This window comes from Phoenix dactylifera, chromosome 10, assembly GCF_051530095.1.
Source record: "Phoenix dactylifera cultivar Ajwa chromosome 10, Ajwa_hap1_PhDact_Kaust_v1.1, whole genome shotgun sequence".
NCBI lineage: Eukaryota > Viridiplantae > Streptophyta > Magnoliopsida > Arecales > Arecaceae > Phoenix > Phoenix dactylifera.
This window is the reverse complement of record NC_143199.1, coordinates 23,151,864-23,171,571: the sequence shown is the minus strand read 5'-3', so window position 1 is coordinate 23,171,571 and position 19,708 is coordinate 23,151,864. Positions and strand designations below refer to the sequence as shown.

Here is a 19,708-nt window from a genome sequence, read left to right as displayed (position 1 = left end):
TATGTCGGGGATAGATCCAAAGATCACGGTCCACCGACTCCAAGTGAAGCCGACCTACAAGCCCGTGTGGCAAAAGAAGCGAAGTGCCGCCCCGGAACGACAACGAGCAGCGGCCGAGGAAGTCGACAAACTCCTCAAGGCCGGCTTCATCCGGGAGATATCCTATCCGGAGTGGCTCACCAATGTGGTCCTTGTCAGAAAAACTAGCGAAAAATGGCGCATGTGCGTGGACTACACCGACCTGAACAAGGCCTGCCCGAAGGACAGCTTTCCACTCCCTAGCATTAACCAGCTCGTGGACTCCACCTCAGGACATAAGTTGCTAACATTCATGGACGCCTTCTCAGGGTACAACCAGATCCGGATGGCGCCGAAGGATGAAGAAAAAACGGCCATCATTACTGACGGGGGCACCTATTGCTACAAAGTGATGCCTTTCGGCTTAAAGAATACTGGGGCAACTTATCAAAGGCTGGTCAGTCAAATCTTTAAAGACCAAATAGACCGAAACATAGAGGTCTATGTCGATGACATGTTGGTGAAGAGCCGAATGGCGAAGGATCATGTGGCTCACCTCGACGAAGCATTCTCCACGCTTCGAAGGTACTGGATGAAGCTCAATCCTACAAAATGTGCATTCGGAGTCACTTCGGGCAAGTTCCTTGGCTTCGTGATTACCCAATGGAGAATTGAAGCCAATCCCGAGAAGATCCGAGCACTCCAAGAGATGGAGCCCCCGAGGACAGTTAAAGAGGTACAGCGGCTCACGGGACGGGTTGCAGCTCTCGGGAGATTTATTTTCCGGTCGGCCGAGCGCTGTCTCCCGTTCTTTGCGGCTCTCAAGCGGCCGAAGGACTTCTTGTGGTCGACCGAATGCCAGCAAGCCTTTGAAGAGCTTAAGTGCCTCCTCGCTTCTCCTCCTTTGCTCATGAAGCCTCAGCAGGGTGAGCTCCTCTATTTGTACTTGGCTGTTTCTCCAGTTGCAGTGAGCTCGGTGCTGGTCCGAGAGGAGAACAAGCTTCAGAGACCGGTATACTATACTAGCCGGGTCTTGAGGGATGCTGAGACCCGATACTTCAAACTGAAAAAGACCATCTTTGCCCTGGTCGTCTTAGTTCGGAGACTCCAGCCTTATTTCCAAGCTCACACGGTGGCCGTGTTGACCAACCAGCCGATGAAGCAAATTCTGCAACGGTCGGATCGTGCTGGTCGAATTACAAAGTGGGCAGTCGAGCTCGGAGAGTTTGATCTTGAATATCGTCCGAGGCCAGCAATTAAAGCTCAGGCGCTCGCTGACTTTATTGTGGAGTGTACTGTGCCCGACGAGCCCGAGCCCATACCTACAGCGGAGGAGCCCTCGGAACAGTCATGGACCTTGCATGTGGACGGCTCCTCGACCTGGGGGTAGCGGAGCAGGCCTCATCCTCACTAGCCTGGATGGGGTGGTTGCGGAACAAGCTCTGCACTTCGAATTCCCTGCCTCGAACAATGCGGCGGAGTACGAGGCACTTATTGCCGGACTCCAGCTGGCTAAGGAGCTGAAGGTTGAGAACCTGAAGGTTTTCAGTGATTCCCAACTAGCTGCAAGCCAAATTTTGGGAGACTTCGAAGCCAGGAAACCATCAATGCAGAAATATCTTCAGAAAGTGCGATACCTCATCTCGACTCTAAACTCTTTCCACATCCAACACATTGCCAGGTCGGAGAATCTCAGAGCAGATCAATTATCGAAGTTAGCGTCCTTCCGTATGAGCGAGCTCCCCAAAGCAGGAGCCCTGGAGTATCTCCAAATGCCCAGCACGGAGGAACCCGAGCCGGCCCTTTGCATCGAGGTTGAGCCGAGCTGGATGGACGAGCTCATCAGCTACCTGCAGGATGAAATCCTCCCCAGTGATGAGCGCGAGGCTCGCCGAGTCAAGCGTCTAGCCGCTCGGTACACATTGTATGAAGGCAAGCTTTACCGGAAATCTTTTACCTCTCCCCTCCTTAGATGCCTCCGCCCGACAGAGGCGGATTATGCAATGCATGAAGTCCATGAAGGAATTTGCAAAAATCATTTAGGAGGCCGAGCACTGGCGCATAAGATTCTACGCCAGGGATATTACTGGCCGACACTCCAGAAGGATACGCTAGACTTCGTTCGGAGATGCGACCGATGCCAGAGGAACGCCAATATTCAACGCCGACCCTCGGCCCCGTTGACCTCGATCAGTTCCTCCTGGCCATTCGCCCAATGGGAAATTGATATCTTGGGACCATTTCCCCTGGCAACCGGGCAAATAAAATTTTTGGTCGTCTCTATTGACTATTTTACTAAATGGGTTGAGGCCGAACTAGTGGCCCGGATCACCGAGCAGAAGATGCGGAATTTCGTTTGAAAGTTAATAATCTGCAGATTCAGACTTTTCCGCATCCTTATATCAGACAACGGCCGCCAGTTTGACAATGCTCGCTTTAGAGAGTTCTGCTCCGAGCTCGGCATCGACCACCACTTCACCTCGGTCGCGCATCCTCAAACGAATGGAGAAACCGAGGTAACGAATCGTACTATTTTGCAGGGATTCAAAGCCAGGCTCGACCAGTCCAAGGGACAGTGGGTCGAGGACCTATACAAAGTCTAGTGGGCTTATCGGACCACATTCCGTGTACCCACCAGCGAAACTTCCTTCAATTTGATGTATGGAACGGAAGTCATCATCCCATCGGAGATCGGGCTTCCTTCCCCGAGGGTAGAGCATTATGATGCCAACTCCCGCTCTTTGCAGCTCAGAAACGACCTGGACTTAATCGAGGAGACAAGGGAAGCCGTCCGAGTCCGCATGGCGAGGTACCAACAAAAGACGGCACAATACTACAATGCCAGAGTCAAATCCAAATTCTTCAAATTAGGGGACCTCGTCCTCAGAAGAGCTAAAGCCTCTCAGCCGACCGAGCAAGGAAAGTTGGCTCCTAATTGGGAAGGACCTTACCGGGTCGCGCGCGTCCAGCGACCCGGAGCGTACAAGCTGAAGTCTCTCGAGAGAACCCCTATTCCACGAAGCTGGAGTTCTGAAAACCTCTGGATGTATTACCAGTAGGACCCCGAGGGGTTCTCTCTGAACGGAGCACGAGTCTCACCTTTTTACAATAATTTATCTGCAATCGTTTAATCGTGCTACGTTTCTCCTGATGTCTAAATGTTTCGTGATTCTCAGACGACCCGGCTTAGCTCGTATATACGACCTCGCTCGGACACAAGAATTAACACCGGACAACGCCGGACGCCTTAGCCAGAAGTCCGAAGTGCCAATGTCGAGCTCGGTCTCTATCTTCCTCAAATACCTCGGCTAAGGTCGGGATGCCTCGAGTGCCGACAGTGCGTGCTCAGACCCCTCGGCCTCGAAAAATGTCGCAGGTCGATAGTGCGTGCCCAAACCTCTCGACCTCGCGTACGACACCTCGGCTAAGGTCAGGATGCCTCAAGTGCCGATAGTGCGTGCTCAGACCCCTCGGCCTCGGAAAGCGTCGCTGGTCGATAGTGCATGCCCAGACCCCTCGACCTCGCGTACGATCCTCCGACAATTCGGGATGCCCCGAGTGTCGACAATGCGTACCCAGCCCCCTCGACACCTCAGAAAGACGGGGTAATACCTTCGTGGCTCTCTGTGGCGCTCAGCACCAACAACGGGGTAGTACCTTCGCGGCCCCCCGTAGCGCCTCCTCGACTAAGGTCGAGATGCCCCGACGAGTCGATAGTGAGCCCGAGCTCTTTCGACCTCGGGATGATAGGGTAGTACCTTCGCGGTCCTCCGAAACGTTCGTGATTGACAACAAAGCGCCCCCAAAATGTTCGTCATACAAAGAAACGCCCACACAAATCTTCAATGGCAACTATTTCTCCTAATGTGTCGGCGTCCCCAGAAAGCGGATTCCAAGCAAAAGAGCGTCCTCAAAAGTTAGCCGAGGAGCAAAGCTGCCGACCTTGGTGTGAGACGCTCGACTCCGACAATACAAAAGGTACATTTTAATCAGTACTTACAGTCTCATTTGTTCCTGCACCGATTGAATGCTTAAATAAAGTTCCGACTAGCGTCGGGGCGCTTTGCCGGGTCAATCACGGGCTGACCTCATTGACCCCGCGCGCACTACTCGTCAGTGAACCCTAGTTCGATTTATACTGGCGGCCCGGCGAAATTTGATCTCGAGCTTGGGGACTTGTATCGGGCCTATACCTAGACCTGTTTAAGTCGAGGGGGTCCAACAATCCGCTTCGGCAACTAGAGGTCCGAGCTCATGGAGACGATGAAATTTGAGTCAGGTTAGCGACCTCAGGTTCTAAGGCTCGGTAGGACTCAGTTCCGAGCTCGAAGGCTTGACAAGCGAGTATTTCCCGGACCTAAATACAGCGATATCGCTGGTCGAGGGTCCGAGCAGCGGGGACTTAGGACCCGAATCCAGGGACTTGGCAAATATGCCAAACCTAAGTCTGACTACGTAACGAATGTGGTTGAAACCGTAGAGCCCAAGTCCATGAACTCGAGTGAACCCGAAGAAACTTAGATCTATCGAGAAGCGAGACTCAAATCAATTACACAAATTTAGAAAAGAAAGTTCATTTAGAAGAAAAGCCCGAGGGCTGAGTATAAAATTGAGGCTCGGCCGTATAACAGACATAAAGGCCATCCCCCTTTACAAAAATAACAAAGGAAAAAGGAAACCCTAAGGTATGAGCGCAGCACCAACAGCCGGGATCCCTTCGGCTTGATTGTCCTCGGTAGCTTCGGGGGCAGTTCAGGAACTCCCACCAAGCACTCGGCAGCAGTTGATTCCTTCGTGGCCAAGGACTCGGCCCGGCCGTCCTCAGCAACCTCAGGAGCAGCCTCGGATGCTCCCACCAGACCTTCCTCGGCAGCGGCCTCTTGAGCGGCCTTTTCAACCGCCCGAGCCCCTGCCTCGGCCGAGTCGTCTGCCTCGGACTCCTCGACTCCCGCTCTCGGTTGAAGCAGGTTGAGGTCGAAATCGGAGGAGCCGCCTCAGTTGATTGCAGAAATCGTTGAAGCCCTGGATGAACCCGTTCACGGCTTCCTCTTCGAGCAGGTCGCGGAACTCTTCTGATTCACGGAAGAGTTGAACGGCCCTCTGGGCCTGCTCCCGAGCCTCCTTCTCCCGAGCTTCGAGTTGCTCGGCCTTCAGCTCCGTATTCTTTATTTTCTGCTCGCGGACAACGAGCAGGGACCGCGCCTCGGCCAAGCGAGCCTCGACGGCCCGCAACTCTGATCTAGCCAGAGCGGAGCGGCCCTTTCTTCCTCGAGCTCCGCGGTCAGAATTCGGACCTCGTCCTCGGTGCCCCCCACTCTAAGCAAAAGCTCCTTCTTTTGGAGCTCGGCCTCTGTCAGCTTTTTCTCGGCCTCTTCTTGTGCCCGTAAACACCGACGAGCTTGTTCCTTGTAGTCCGCACCGATCGAGATCAGTGTATCGATCTCGTGAAGGTGCTGTAAGCAAGGCAAGAGAAATTAGACCGAGGATATAATTAGGGCATGAAAGCTAAAAGCGCAAAAAATAAATAATAGTAAATAATGAATAGACTTATCCGAACAGCAGAGAGGCGAGTTGAGTCCAAAAAATTTCTCAGGCTCATGGCCTAAATTTTTGCCCTGTCAGCTAGGAGAGGTGCGACGCGGAAGATCTGTCGCGCCATGTCGACATTCTCGAGAGCTGAGTCGCCCTCGTACACCGCCCATTCTGGAATATAGGGCTGCCTCTCTTGTTGGCCCTCGTCCTCCGGTGAACCGGGGAGGCTGGGCCTTGTCGCCTTCGGCGAAAGCGGCCTCGCGGCCCCTCGGCTGCTACCCGACTCGGACGCCGGACGCTCGGGTCGGACGGGTGACCGACCAGGGACCTGCGAGATTGGCGCCGGGCATGCGAGCGTCATAGTAGCTCCTACTGAGCTCGAGCTCCTGGGCTCGAAGCTCGAGCCCCCCCTCCGAGCAGCTTCGGAGGGCGCAGCTTCGGGAGCGCTCTTCTCGGCGGCCCCGCCAGCCGAGATCTTGGCCTTCTTCTTCGGCTCGGGCAGGACTCCTCCAATCTCGGTCGTCCTCTTTCCGAATCGAGCGTACAAAGCCCCGCTCTTGGTTACCATTTTCGCAATGTCTGCAAGGACGAGCAAAAGAAGTTTGTAAAATATTATGAGAGGAAGAGAGGAAATTTTTTAAGTTACTACCCTTACCCTGAGGGCGCGCCGAGCTCAAACCGACATTGATTAGAGCATCCTCGCTCACGAGGTCGCTCAGAAGAATATCATCCCCAAGGCCGCGAACGGCATCAAGGATCCCCTGCTCGCGCATGGAAGTGATGCGGAACGATTATGCACTGAAGCCTAAGCTAATACGGGGTGATCATGCAATTTGATTAAGATCAGCAATCAGATTTTTAAAACTAGCAGTCACAACATAAAGGGTTTAGCGAGGCGATTAGATTATAATCGGAAGACTAACGTTCATACAGTTAATCGTTCCTTTTAAAACGATAAAGAAGTGCAGGATCGACGTTGGTTAAGAAACCAATGCTGTTAGGGCACCCCAATTCTGTTTAATTTCTACTGAATGATTAAGCATAAGAAGACAGGGTATCTTGCATGAATCAATAACGATCTAATCATTAAATTTGTGGAAAGGTCTCACCAACACGTCGCACAGGACTTCTGGAAGAGGGAGGAAAGTTCCAGCGGTCCGGGTTGTCGTCAGGTCGCCCTTCGTCCACGCACTAGATGACCCAATCAGATCTGAAACATGACCTTCCTAAGATTAGTTCTAGTAGATATAAACCAGGAAAAGGATAAAATTCCGGAAGAACTGAGGAGCCGGATTGGAAGGAGGAAACTGGGAGAAGAAAGGGGCCGGTAGATGCGCCGTCTGCGTAGAAGAATGTGCGGAAGAACAGGGAAGCCGCTGCCCACAGAGAAGAGGAATTCAGGGGGAAAGGGGGAAAGAGAAGAGTGAACTTGCCCAAAGCCAAGTTTCAATTTCTTTTCTATTATCAAATATTTTTTCTAGCTTCCTTACATGTAGTACAAGGCCTCTTTAAATAGGCTTTTACATAGCAATTTTGTAATTTCAAAACAAAGGGGGGGAGGAATTTGATTTGCAGGAAGACTTAAGAGTGTTGGAACTTGCATTGGAGCGTTGCGAGCCAGCACTTGATTTGCCTCTTTGTTTTTTTTGTCTCTTTTTGCTGTTTCTTAAAAGGGTTGCTTTGAAAAAGGAGGGAGTGACGTTTAGCAAAATCAATGGGGCGTTGCTGCATTGTGGGAAATGTTTGTGGTGTCTTGGGAGCCGGTCCTTTTGAGAATACTTGGGAAACAACAGCAAGAAGTGTCACTAAATGTTCCGATGTGATGATACTTGGGAACAACAAGAGGTGTCTCTCTGGCTTACGAAATTGGAAAGGTCACGGACGACTAAGCTTCCACTCTGCTTTCTGTTTATTGCTTTAAGCTGACCACGGATATTATTATACTCTGCTGCCCGAACCTTAATGTTATCTTCAATTTTTGCTTCTTGGACATGAATGCAGCCAACAATCCCCTTCCCTGAAGTGGAACCAAAGTAGCGACGATGAACAGGAGCCTCTCTTTTCTTTTCTTTTTCTTTTTTTTTTTTTTTGTAGGAGCAACTTACATAGGACTCAAAATTCCAAATACAAGGACTTGACTGTCTTGACCAAATAGGGCTCAAAATAGAATTAACTGGAATAAAATAAGTAGACTAGTAAAAGTAACTGGACTCAAAATGAAGTACGACTCGGACTCGGCTCTAACAATCGAGCCAAAGAGATACTGACTGACTGGTGTCCGTACCAGAAAGCCTGCGGAGTTTGTTGGTGGTCTTGAGCCGGCTCTGCCTCCACCTAGGGTCGAACCTCCATGACCACTCGGAACCTAGAAAGAAAATTTTTTTCTTCCATTCGTGAATGGACGTCGGAGCGCCCCGGAAGAGTGGTCGACCCCCCCCCCCCCCCCCGAAGGGCGATATAGAGCCACTCTCCGTCTCCCGGGTTGGACTTCAACATGAAAAGCCGCTAGAAAACATTCACAGAAGAAGGGATCCCGTGTGCTATGCACAAGGACAAAAACCCGATAATCGTCCTCCATGCGTTCGGAGCAAGTTGCGCCGGGACGAGTTGGTACTCCCCAAGCAACTCATTCATGAACCCATGGAAGAAAAATTGCAGGCCGGCCCAGAGTGCCTCCATATACACTCCGATCCGACCTATAGGGGAATTCGTTACCCGATCCCCCAACCCAGCGGGTTCCAAACGGAACCCTCGCCGAGAAAAAAACCACTCCTCGGCCATTTCAACCTCCTCCTCACTCATTGTGGATCCGATTTCATCCGGACCAAGACCCATTAGAAAAAAAAGAGAGAGTGAAGAAAGAGAAGAGGGGAGGAAGAGAGAGTTCCGAGCGGACAAAGAAGAGGACACCTTTGGGAGTTCGCCGGAGGTAATGGAGGATCGGCCGCTTCGGACTGGGAAGAAGATGGAGAAAGGCTATGGGAAAGAAGTCAGAGACGGCCAAGTAGGGATTTATATAAATCCCTCTGACGGCCCAGATCTGCGAAGCCGAGCACTGCTCACGACACGTGTCGACCCCGAAAATTAAAGCGCTGCATTCAATTCGAGCTGATGCTTTGAATATGGAAGTGCTTCATTGGATCGTGTGGCCCCATCATGAGCCCACGATGCAAGGACGTTCGAAAAATGAAAAGGTACCCTCCTGATGAAACATTTCGAAAAAAAGAGACGCCGCCCATGAAAAGCGCCTTGAAGCGCGCGATAATTTAAAATTCTTCTAATCCACATTAACACGACCGAAGCTACTTCCCGTGCTCGAGCCTGCGAGCAGCTCGAGCTCGAAAGTCGGAGGGTAGTGTTGGGGGAAAAATATAAGCCGTCGCACTCGCATGAACATCCGAGCAGACCCTCCGGCTTGGAAACGTCCGACCAGACCCTCCGATCTGGAGACGACCGAGCAGATCCTTCGACCAGGAGACTCGGAAGCGCCCGAGTGGCCTCTCCGACCCAGAGGTGCCCGAGTGGCCCCTCCGACCCGGAGGCGCCCGAGTGTCCCCTCCAACCCGGAGGCGCCCGAGTGGCCCCTCCGACCTGGAAGCGTCCGAGCAGCCCTACCGACCCAAAGATGCCCGACTTGCGCGCTGCGGTCACATCCCCCCGCAGCGCGACCGAAGAACTACGCCTTGTCTTCGTCAACAATCAATGCGTATGACTCCTACAGGCATTCAGTTTACTCAACAATCAAAGTGTATAGCCCCTACAGGCACTCAGCTTACTCAACAATTAAAGCGTATGGCTTCTGCTGTCTACGGACATCAAGCCCCTTACGGCAAACCTGCTCGGCTACGAATGATGGCATGACTCCACGATGATTTGAAAGCTTCGGGCTGATCTCCTACAGTAACAGCATTGATTCACACGATCGAGCATTAATTTCTACTGCATGCCCAATCGTACGACAGGTTGTTTGCCCCGTCACGTCACAGGTAACCCAGCCCCCCCTATAAAAGGAAAACTTCTCCATTTTAAAGGGGGTTGGGAGATTGAAACTCTGAATATTTACTACTCCTCCCGTTCATACACTTATCCCCTCTGACTTAAGCATCGGAGGACCGGCGCCGGAAACCTCGGCCACCGGCTTCTTGCAGGTCTTCCGGGGGACGTTGCGCACCGCCAGACCGCTGCTCGCCGATTCTCATCGGAGCTCCTCCTTCCTAGCCCAGTGGTCACCCCTGGGTCCAAATTCCAGCAACAGTTCCCATGATGCATACCAATGCGTTGGTTTGGTAGTGTTGGCGCTCGTGGGCCACGAGGTAGATGTCTAGGTGGGAGTACCCTAGGAAAAGGATCATCAGCAATGGGGTCAGTTGGATCCAAATTTTCAGCGTCACCTTGCACGCTATGATCATCCTCCGACTGTTTGTGCATTGTATGCGCCCAAAGGTCCTCCAACTTTTGGTTCATAGCGGCCATTTGTCGGATGAGTTCGGCCATGTCCCCTGATGGTGGTTGGCCGATGTTGTAAGGGCATCCACTCCAAGTACTCATATTGAAGGAAAACAGGGTTGCTTGAAGATGGAAGATGGTGGTGGCAGCAATAACAGAATTTCAGGCTTGCTGAAATTCAGACTTCTAGTCGATGTGGGACTCTTGGATGACGTAATGATATGGGGGCGTGGTGACTTGCTGTTTGAAGGTGGGATGTTGTGAAGGAATAGCAGAGGGATGGAGATCTACGAAATTAAGGTGGAAACTATGCTTTGGTATAGGACTTTACTTTGATACCAATTGACGGCGTAGGAAAAGGAAAAGGCTGTGGTGCGGCCTAAAACTTGCAGCAGAATTCTTCCAATAAAATTTTCTAATGAGATGACTTGGTTATGTGCTATGAGGACATGTTATGAAGGGTCTATGGCCTATGTTTGTGATATGAAACTTATGAAATTTTCTGATGGAGGCGGATAAATGCAACGATGGGAATATGGTAGCAATGACAAGTAACAATGGCAATGGAAATAACTAGGAACTAACATAACTATGGGCTGAATATAAGAGTCACATTTACATTCAAAACCCAAGAGGTTTTCTGGCGTCTCACCTAGGAAGAAGTAGGGTCCCTTGTCATCTCACCAATGGGGAAGAATAGAAGCCTCTCGCCTCTTCAAACTCAAGCAATTGCAAACCAAAAGATTTCTCCTTTATTCTTCAACGTCCACCCTTTAAATAGATAGGGTGTTGGAGCAAAATAAGAAATTAATATTATGACAAAACTCAGATTAAGTCTCATGACTAAACTCCTAACTAAATTAGGATTTGACCAAGTCAAAATAACTTTTCAATCCTAATCCTTCCACACGTGGAGACACTTGGCACTTGGATAACCTTTGACCAAGTCAAGGATTGCTTTTTCATGAAGTGTGGAAATCCACTTGGCTTTGACCTATTCAACCTATGGCATGGACCCTAGAATGATGTCACTTGGCATTCCAATACAATGACTCAATTAGGTGCCACTTGGCAGCTAATTACATAGACTCAATAGGAGATTCAAATCAACAAAATTACAACTCAATTTAAGACCCAAATTAACTAGACCCCTAGTCACACAAGGACTCATACCCACATAAGGACTCCTTATGGGGCAAGAACTCCTAAAAACACAATGACTCCTTGAATCCATGTGCCATGCTCCTGCATCAACCTAAAACCTAGGGGTTCAGGTATTTATTTGCCAGCTTTGGAGATTTAGATCCTCCTCAAAATGGTCAAGCAATTCTTCTCCTATCATTATTTCTATTTTTTTTACTAAAAATATTATTGTTAGGAATTGGGTTCCTATCATCTTGATATCCATCCATCTATTTAATCTCTTAGGATTAATCTTTTTTTTTTCTTAGATATGCTATATTATACTATAAATAGGTGAGCGCTAGAGATGGGCACTGGGCCGGGCCGCCCACGGCCCGGCACGGCATGGCACGAAGCGGGCCGTGCCTGGCACGGCCCGCCAGCTACAGTGCCGGGCCGTGCCTGGCACGGCCCCTTTGAGAGGGCCGTGCTGGGCTAGAGGGTCCTGGCCAGCGGGCCGTGCCTGGCACGGCCCGCTTCGGGCCTGGGCCGGCACGGCCCGGTCTAGGCCCGCGGGCCAAGCACGGCACGGCCCGCGGGCCAGCACGGCACGGCCCATAAGGGCCTGGGCCGGGCTGGCACGCGGGCCTGGCACGGTCCGGGCCTGGGCCCGGCTCGGCCCGATAAAAATTAATGCTTTATAATTTTTTTTAATAAATTAATAAATATTAAACACTAAGAATTTATGATTTATGAATATAAAGCCACCTTAATGGTGGGGGGTTTGGCATAGACCCCTACCAATTTATTAATTTAAATCAAAATGGTACATAAAGGGAGGTTTGGACCTTGGTCTGACCTCTTGAATACAATAAGAAACTAAGAAAGGGCCGAGGTTTGGACCTTGATCTGACCTCCAGAATACAATAAAAATATACAATTATAAAAAATTAAGAAATCTTACTAATCATCAGTGATTCAGTGAATCAGTATTCACTCTTCAGTCTTCAGTCTTCAGTCTTCAGTAGTGTTTGTATCATCATCATCAGAGGATGTTGTATTATGTCCACCTTTATCTTGAAGTCTTGCCTCAGCATCCAGCCAATCCTTGAAGCAGAGAAGCATCTCCACCGTTTCGCCCGTCATCCTACTTCTCTTTTCGTCAAGAACACGCCGACCTGCACTAAAAGCGGATTCTGATGCTACCGTGGACATCGGCACAGCTAAAATATCGCGTGCAATTGCAGACATAACAGGATATTGATTTCTAACACTCTTCCATCAAGATAATACATCTAGATTCTCTATTTGATTTTCATCATATGCAGAATGAAGATCATTTCGTAAATAAAATTCTAGTTCACTACTTAAAGATGAAAAAGATGAAGAGGAACTTGAAGCATGTGTGTGTCTTCTCTGTGCAATGAATGAAAAAATAGATGACGAACGAGAACTACTAGAAGGAGAAATAGAGGTTTGTATTTGTGTTCTAGATCCACGAATTTTTTCATCATATATAGCATAAATATCATAAAGAAGGTTTTTTTACCTCATCTTTAGCAGATTCAGCATCTTGATTCATATTTTCAGAGTATGCATCAAGTAAAATTAGCACGCCATTTAATTTAACTCTAGGATCAAATACAGCAGCTAAGTTATGCATAGGACATATCCTGTCCCAATACTCATTCCATTTAGATTCCATTAGGTCAATAATAGGCAATAAAACATCATCATATCTATGTTCTGCAAATTTTTGACTAATTATATATGCTTGTTGTAAAAATGAACATGAAGTAGGGTAATAAATACCAGAAAGAACATTGGTAGCATTATAAAAACTAAGCAAAAAATCTTCCAAAATTTTTTCTTTATTCCAATCAGTTTCAGTCAATGTAAATCCTAATCCACGATCATTAATATATGCACTTAATAAATGTTTATATGGGTATGCATCATATATCATGCTATATGTGGAGTTCCAACGAGTAATTAAATCAAGTTTAAATTTTTTAAAACGTTTACCATGATTTATGCATAATTCCTTAAATTCTTGAAGTCTTGATCTAGAAGCATGAATAAAAGAAACTGCATTTCTAATTTTTGAAATCACATCTTGAATCATGCCCATGCCAGCTTGAACAGAAAGATTTAAGATATGACATGCACATCTAATATGCAGTAAATTTCCATCTAATATGGGATGCAATGAGTCTTTTAATAATACAACAGCAGAATTATTATTAGATGCATTATCAAAAGTAATAGACATAATTTTATCATTAATATTATATGAACATGCAGTTTGATAAATTATATTTGAAATTTGTTGCCCAGAATGTGGAAAATCAAAAGCACGAAAAGCAAGAATACGTTTATTTAATTGCCAATCATTATCAATATAATGAGCAGTAATGGCAATAAAACAATTACTACCTACAGATGCTGACCAAATATCAGAAGTTAATGAAATTTTTACATTTAAAGTAGAAAGTGTTTCAATTAAATTTTGTTTCATTGCTAAAAAATTGGTCATAGCTACTCTTCTAAATGTACGCCTACTAGTTCTTTTGTAAGCAGGTTGTAGGTTTAATTGAACATATTCTTCAAAATTAAAAGATTCACATAAACTAAAAGGTAATTCATCCTTAACTATCCATTTTACAAGTGCTTTTCTTTGATTTTCATGATTATATGCAAAATTACCTACAAGTAATCCCCCTTGTATATTAAGGGTACTTTGAGTTTGAGCATGAGAATCATGCATCCTATGACTCTCTTGATGTCTTTTTAAATGCCCTGTTCCCCCACTACTACTACAACTATAAAGTTTGGCACATTTTTTACATTTAGCTTTCCAGACTCCCTCAACCATAACTCTATCAAATTCATTCCATACAGTACTAGTCCTCTTACGAGAAGAGGTTTGACCTTCACTCGGTTCACCAGTTCTAGAGGAACTAGGAACAGGGGGTTGGGGATTAGTTTCTTCTCCCTCAGAAACAGGAATGCCAAACTGACTTTCCTCAAAAGATGACATATCTATGATTAATTCAAAAAATAAAAACTAACCGCAAGGAGGAATTGAGTAGAGGGTCGGAGGGCAGAGGCAGAGCCGAGATTCCGAGCTTCCTCTTGTGCTCTCAACAGAAGCGACCTTCTCTTCTCAACAGGAACCTCCTCTTGTGTAGCACTTGAACAAACTAAAAATTAAATTGCTAGAAGAGCACTTTGAAGAGAGAAATAATAGCAGTAGAGAAGGAGAGAATGAGAGGTTTGGTGTGGTGAGAATGAGGGAGGAATGGGCTATTTATAGAAGCCCCAAAAAATTTTTTCCCAAAATACCCCTCAATTCAGCCGTTATTGGACTGTTGGGAGGGGTAAAAGGGTCATTTTCACGAAAATAGCCGTTGGAAATGGCTATTTTCCTCCCCCCTCTCCAGACGGGCCGTGCCTGGCACGGCCCGTCTGGAGCCGTTACGGGCCGTGCCAGGCACGGCCCGTTTGGAGACGTTGCGGGCCGTGCCTGGCACGGCCCGTTTACGCCCGTTACGGGCCGTGCCTGGCACGGCCCGTGGCGTGCCGTGCCCGGCCCGGCCCACCAATAGAGGGGCCTGGGGCCGGGCCGGGCTGGCCTTCCGTGCTGGACGGGCCGTGCCAGGCACGGCCCGTTTAGTCTTTGGGCCCGGGGGGCCTGGGCCGGGCCGGCCCGGCACGGCCCGTTGCCCACCTCTAGTGAGCGCACCTTGAGCGTAGGGGTTGGGGTATTTATTTAATAAAATTTACCAGCTTTAGAGATTTTGATCCTTCTCGAAATGGTCCATCAACTCTTCTTCTACCTTTTCTTCTATTTTTTTATACTAAAAATACTATTGATAGGAATTGGGTTTCTATCATCTTGATATCCATCCATCTATTTAATCTCTTAGGATTAATCTCCTTTTTTTCCCTAGATATGCTATATTATACTATAAATAGATAAGCACCTAAAGCCTAGCAGTTCGGGGATTTATTTAATAAAATATGCCAACTTTGGAGTTTTTGATCCTCCTAAAAATGGTCCAGTAATTCTTCCTCACCTTTCTTCTATTTTTTTATACTAAAAATACTATTGATAGGAATTGGGTTCCTATCATCTTGATATCCATCCAGCTATTTAATCTTTTTTTTCTTAGATATGCTATATTATACCATAAATAGGTAGGCACCTAAAGCCTAGGGGTTTGGGTATTTATTTGCCAACTTTGGAGATTTTGATCCTGCTGGAAATGGTCGAGCAATTCTTCTCCTACCTTTTCTTCTATTTTCTTTTACTAAAAATACTATTGATAGGAATTGCTTCCTATCATCTTGATATCCATCTATCTATTTAATCTCTTAGGATTTATCTTTTTTTTTCTTAGATATGCTATATTATAGTATAAATAGGCAAGCATATTGAGCTTAGGGGTTCTAGTATTCATTTAATAAAATTTGCTAGCTTTGGAGATTTTGAACTTCCTCTAAATGGCTGAGCAATCCTTTTTTTTTTCTTCTATTTTTTTCCTACTGAAAATACTATTGATAGAAGTTGGATTCCTATTATCTTGGTATCCATCCATCAATTTTGACCCTGATTAGTTTAAAAATATAATCAGTTGGAAGTACAAAATAATTTGATTTTTCAACAGATTAAGGAGATGAAAGAGTTGCATGCAAATCTCTCTCATCAAGTTGCAGCAATTAGCATTACTATAAATAATAGTCAAACTGACCAAGTATATATTGTAAGAAAATATAAAATCTATAAATAAATCTATCTCATCCTGTCAACTTAAGCTTTTGGGACGAGTAGTGATTTCAAGATAATGAGAGCAAAGGATAATGATAGAAACCATCATAATGGTAATTATCGTGATAGAATTCGTCAAGATGGTCACGGCACTCATGATTTTCATTCAAATAACTGCAATGATTGAGAAGGTAGTCTTTACGGAGATCAATAATATCTCGCATAAAGGTGCAGTATTCTCGATGGGAAGGTGTAATCCAATTGGATGGTTTTCTCGAGCCAAAAGCATTTTTTTGCTTCCATGGAACTCCACCTGAATTAAAATTCAAGATTGCTTCCGTCAGTCTCAGAGGAGATGCTACCTATTGGGGGAAAAATATGTCGCCACGCTTGGGTGAGCAGACCCCTCCGAGCAGGGGCCACTCCGAGCAGGGGCCGACCGAGCCGACCCCCCTTCGGCCTGGCGACACCCGGATAGCCCTACCAACCCTAGGACGTCTGACCTGCGCGCTGAGGTTACATCCTCCTGCAGTACGACCAAAAGACTACGTCTTGTCTTCGCCAATAATTAATGTGTATGGGTCCTGCGGACATCCGGTTCATCCAACAATCAAAGCGCATGGCACCTGCAGGCCCTCAGCCTACTCAACAATTAAAGAGTATGGCTTCCATCGCCTACGGACATCGAGCCTCTCACGGCAAACCCGCATGGCTACGAATGATGGCATGACTCCACGACGACTTGAGCTTTGTCCTAATCTCCTACAGTAATAGCATTGATTCACACGATCGAGCATTAATGCCCAATTATACGACAAACCATTTGCTCTGTCACATCACAGGTAACCCAGCCCCCTTATAAAAGGGGAACTCCTCCATTTTAGACGGGGACAGGTGATGAGAGCACAAAAGTGCGATCTATACATCACTTAAATTAGTATTATTGCTAACAAATAATGATAAAATTGCCGCATTAATATTATATTTTTGTGGGGTGCAGGTGATCGTAAATCATAGCTAAAATGCGCATAAGGTCAGTCCCAGTTGCACACTAGAAGGAGCATTAGCCAACTAGGTGCAGCCACATCCAGCCGTCCACACCGTCAGCCAGGCATCATACGAATCTCAGCGTCCCGAGTCCAACATCTGGCCGTTCGTGGCGATTCCACCGTGTCCCAGCTCCAGTGCTCAAGCTCAGCCATCCACCTCTTCTCAACAATTTGCCCATGAAGCTTCTCCCAGCGTGCGACTCCTCATCCCGTGTCCGTGATCCAGCTTCTAGATCTCAGATCCACGCGTCTTCCGGATTCGTTCCCATATCTCTCCCTGCATCCCGATTTCAGCCATCTGAGATCACATCCAAGATTCCAGCATCCCCAGATCTTCTCCGCGTCCATGAGCCAACGTCCGCAACCTCCCGCGAAGCATTCTTCCATGATCCCGTCCGTCGAATCATCTCGAATCTCCCGCGCCCAATGCCTGCGATCGTTCCGTTCGTATCATCCAAATCCCAGGTTCCGTGATCCAGCTCCCATGATTCCGCGTCCGGATATCTCGCAACTAGATTAGGGATCCATCGGGGGGGATATAGAAGGTTTCTCCCTCGGCTGAAGGGGGGATCCTTCATTCGAAAAAAACAGAGAGCCTCAGCCATTTTTCAAAGAAAAAAAAAAGAAGGAAGAAACAGGGGATGCCCTGTTCTTCCGAAAAGAAATTAAAAAAAAAGGAGAGGCTTGTATTTTAATGGAGGGCTGATATCTTCTGAAGGGTGATGGAGGAACCTTTGATGTCCTATTTTCTTTTAAGTAAATTCTGAACGATTGATCTCTTTGATTCACATCTATTAATATGTTTTTTTGATTCTTGCATGCATATCTATGAGATAGATCTTTTATGGTTTATATTTCTTGATTCATGGATTGTTTCGATGTTTGATTTGTCGTAGACGTAATCGGCACGATGAATACTTAGATCTTGAATTCATGTTTTTAAACTATATACTCCATGATTAGAACTAATCTATCTGATTGATCCTTAATCAAGAATCGCAGAATTTAATTGTTGAAAATAATATCATCGAAGGGGATTCCAGATCCCTACACCATCTTAATCTATCCAAATTTCGATTCTCCATTTACTGATTTATTTTCTATTTGCAAAACATCATCTTTACCCACAAATTTATTGAATTAATTAATCTGAAATTATACTAGATAATCTCATATATATTTCGTTCCCTGAGGATTCGACCTCGGACTCCCGAGAATTTACTACTTGTGCGATTCTCCTATACTTGGGAGATTAGTTTTGCGAAAATATTTTTGCGAACGCATCAAGTTTTTGGCACCGTTGCCGGGGAACGGCTTAGTTATTAGTATAATTTTAGATTTAATTAGTACCCTATCAGTTAGATTGAATATTATAATAAAACTAAAACTGAAAAAAAAAAATTTCTGCTGTTTTTATTTCCTGCACAGTCTGCATCAAATTTTGTCGTCTGGTGTAGGACACAAGTTTCTTTCATAGGAACGGTCTGATTGATATTCTGAGATTTTTACGACCATTAAATTAATATAAAACCTTGCTGCTGTCTGCTTTGAATTTTCTGTGTTTAATTTTTTTTTTAGAATCAGAATTTTATTATCATCATATCTCATTAACCCTTGTTGCTAATTAAAAATTGATAAGAACTTTAAGAAAAGATCAAGGGTAATCATTAAAAAAAAACAAAAAAAAAACAAACAAATAAATAAACTCTAAAATTTTGTATGTTAGGTTGGAATAGGGACAACACTGGGCGCCTGAATCAACAAACATTTGACAATTCCTTAGATCATAATATTGAAAATCTTACGCAAAATCTCAGATCTGGTGAGATGGCTGATGATGTAGGAAGTCACCATGGTGATGAAGGTAGACCCCCAGTTATGACACTTCGACAATACTTATACCCCACTAGGACTAGTCAACCTTCATGCATGATTATTCCTGAAAATGTAGGACACTTTGAAATCAAACCAGGAGTAATTCAATTGCTGCCCAAGTATTATGGAATGGAATCCGAGAACCCTTATCTTCACCTTAAGGATTTTGAGAAAATTAGCATCACATTTAGAGTGCCAAATGTATCGGAAGATGTCCTTAAATTGACCTTGTTTTCTTTTTCCTTAAAGGATAAAGCCAAAACATGGCTGAACTCCTTGAGACCTAGATCGCTAGGAACATGGCATGATATGCAAAGAAAATTCTTGAAAAAATTCTTTCCCGCACAAAGGACTAACTTTTTGAAAAGGCACATTAGTAATTTCCAACAAAAAGACCATGAAACATTTTATGAATGCTGGGAGAGATTTAAAGATTTGCTTCTCTCTTGTCCTCATCATGGGTTTGAAACATGGAGAACCATTAGTTTCTTTTACGAAGGGTTGTCTCCACAGTTGAAACAATTTATAGAGACTATGTGCAATGGTCTATTTCTGGAAAAGCAACCCGATGAGGCATGGGACTATTTAGACTCTCTCGCAGAGACTGCATAATTATGGGATACAGGGGATAGGATGAATAAACCTTTGCCTAAGCCTACTAGCATTGGACACGGGGGCCTTTACAACCTTAGTACTCAGGATGATATTCAGGCTAAAATGGCAGCCCTTACTAGGAAGGTAGAGGAAATTGAACTTAGAAGGATTGAACCCGTCAAGACCGTAGAACATAACAACGAGTGTTGTAGGATTTGTGAGATGCCTGGCCATCTCACCATTGATTGCCCCACAATACCCGCATTCAAGGAAGTTTTGCACGATCAGGCCAATGTTATGA

General features: G+C 46.1%; 1 pseudogene; it reads right to left on the bottom strand.

Annotated features, from left to right (window-relative positions):
• Positions 1–19,179: 19,179 nt before the first annotated feature.
• On the bottom strand, positions 19,180–19,277 carry LOC120104486 (small nucleolar RNA R71; annotated as a pseudogene).
• Between the last annotated feature and the right edge of the window lie 431 nt (positions 19,278–19,708).